The sequence below is a fragment of the Mastomys coucha genome, unplaced genomic scaffold (assembly GCF_008632895.1).
Source record: "Mastomys coucha isolate ucsf_1 unplaced genomic scaffold, UCSF_Mcou_1 pScaffold1, whole genome shotgun sequence".
Lineage (NCBI taxonomy): Eukaryota > Metazoa > Chordata > Mammalia > Rodentia > Muridae > Mastomys > Mastomys coucha.
The window spans coordinates 77811995-77814691 of NW_022196891.1; the positions used below are offsets into that span (position 1 = coordinate 77811995).

Genomic DNA, 2697 nt, shown 5'->3' on the forward strand with positions numbered 1-2697 from the left:
AAAAACACTAAAATAATAATACTATAATTAATTTATGGCAAAAATGTCTGAAAGAATAATCCGGTCCTTGCTTTGGCAGCACATATACTAAAATTGGAACAATACAGAGAAGATTAGCATGGCCCCTGCGCAAAGATGACACGCAAATTCGTGAAGCATTCCATTTTTTTAAAAAAAAAAAAAGAAAGAAAGAAACAAAAAAATAATACAAAAATTATAGCAGTGATTAATTACCTTGAGGGAGTTTTCAGGGAGGCAGGGAGGATGAGGGAATGTGCTTGAATAAGGAGGTTTGGGTTTGTCTTTAAATAGTACTGTTTAATCAGTAGCTTGGTGGTAGATTCCTTGGCTTAGCATGTGTAAAGGCCTGGCTGGGGTTCAAGCCCTAGAATCTGTCATCAATCCATCAATCAACAAGTAAATAAGTCAGAGGAAAGACGGGATGCAGAGTGAGAGAAGGTCGTTAATGCTGTTTTTTTTCTTCACAGCAGAGAACCGTTAGGAAATCATTGTTTAAAAAAAAAAATCTAATTATGGTTTTGAGGCAAAGCATCATCAGAAGTTTGTGTCACACGTCCCCAAAAGGCTCCCACCAGGACCTCCCTGTGCTCCAGGAGGAGGCCAAATGCTGGCAGGGTGGCTTAGAGGAAGCAAAAGCTCTTGGTGGATGGGATGTCACCTTACCTAATGAGCAGGCAGGAAGGGGGTAAGACAGGCCGGCCAGCCTTCACCTCAGAGCGATGCAAATGCTGGTTTCCTTCCCAGGCTAGCTGCCGCTGAGCTACCCGTAATAAACTGACATTTCTGTAGAGAGAATCTGTCCCGAAAGGACTGTGTAGCCTGGTGATTTCCAACAGACCCCGTGTTATCTATGTATCTGTTTGCCCAGCAAACCTCTAGTTGTTGTCAGGAATGTAAATTTCCCCTCTCCGTGCTATCAGCCGGGGCAATTACTGTAGAGGGCAATGGGCCTTATCTTTAACACAGCAGCCTCCTATAACCTCTCCCCGCCGTCCTCCTGTACACAGATAGTCCAGATCCACAACTGCAAAGCCCGCGCTCTCCCCTTCTCCGGGCAGGCTGGAGTGGCATGAACCTATAGTTCCAACAATCAGAAGTATAAGATTGGAGAAGGGTCCTGGGGATAGCCCGGACTGTTAAAAATGGAGGGGGTGGGGTTCGGGGAGAGAAGAGAGGGGAATGAGAATTTTCCACTTCCAAATACTCATATATGGAAATTAAAAATGTTATCAGTGTGCAGGGGCAGCAGAGGCTCCCGAGCCTGGCGAGGGAGGGGAGCAGATGGTGGGACTAGGTTAGCTAAGGGGCTTGAGGGCATATAGCTCTGTGGGAGGACTAAGTTCTGGTGTGTTGTTGCATCAAGTGTGGTTAGAGATGCCACCCTGAGTTGCTGGGGCTGGAGGCAGAGCTCAGGGATAGAGTGCACACTTAGTGTCCCAGAGGCCCTGAATCCAACAAGTTGTGTATGTGTATTACAAAACAGCTCAGGGAGAGGATTGTTTTTCTTTTTAAGATTTATTTATTTATTTCATGGATACGAGTACACACTGTAGTTGTACAGATCGTTGTGAGCCTTCATCTGGTTGTTGGGAATTGACTTTTAGGACCTTTGCTTGCTCTGGCTTGCTCCCGTTTGCCTGCCACCCACTCGCTCAGTCCCAGCTCGCTCCGGCCCAAAGATTTAATTATTATTATAAATAAGTACATTGTAGCTGTCTTCAGACACACCAGAAGAGGGCATCAGATCTCACTACGGGTGGTTTGTGAGCCACCATGTGGTTGCTGGGATTTGAACTCAGGACCTTCGGAAGAGCAGCCAGTGCTCTTACCCACTGAGCCATCTCACCAGCCTGATTTGTTTTTTGTTTGTTTGTTTGTTTGTTTGTTTTTAAGACAAGACCTTCCTGTGTAGCCCATGCTAACCCCAAACTCATGTCAATTCTCCTGCTTCAGGTTCCCAGGTGGTGAGCTTACAGGCAGGAGCCCCTACACACACCTATTTTTAGACTTTGACTATTCTTACCACAAAGCTGTAAGTCATCACAATGAAGTCTACATACATCAAAACTTTGCATACTACTCCATAGATAGAGACAGGTACTTAAATATTTAGAATCAGGTTGTGCAGTGGTGGTGCGTGCCTTTCATCCCAGGGCTTGGGAGACAGAGGCAGGCAGATCTGTGAATTGGAAGTCAGCTTGGTCCACACAAGGAGTTTCAGGCCAGCCAGGACTATAAAGTGAGACACGCCCCCCCCCTCATTAGATAGATAGACAGACAGACAGACAAAACATTTAGAACCAAGTGTGATTAAAGAAAGAACAAGACTGCTAGGCAGTGGTGGCTCATGCCTTTCATCCCAACACTTGGAGGCAGAGACAGGTGGATTTTTTAGTTTGAGGCCAGCCTGGTCTACAAAGCCTGTCCAGGACAACCATGGTTACACAGAGAAAGCCTGTTTCAAAAAACATAAACAAACAAACAAACAAATAGAGTGTGTCAAAGTGAGACATAGACTTAAAGACAGCTGGCCGTGGGAGTACTCATCTTTGATCTCAGCACTCAGGAGGTAGAAGCAGGAAGATGTCTGAGTTCAAGTCCAGCCTGGTCTACATAGTGAGTTCTGGGACAGCGAGAAGAGAAGAGAAGAGAAGAGAAGAGAGGAGAGGAGAGGAG

At 45.7% G+C, this 2697-nt stretch overlaps 1 non-coding gene across 1 annotated transcript; it reads left to right on the forward strand.

The window, feature by feature from the left end:
- Nucleotides 1–67: 67 nt before the first annotated feature.
- LOC116072455 lies at nt 68–170 on the forward strand. Its single transcript, XR_004111460.1, has one exon. It is a non-coding gene; the product is annotated as a U6 spliceosomal RNA (small nuclear RNA).
- The last annotated feature ends 2527 nt before the right edge of the window (nt 171–2697 follow it).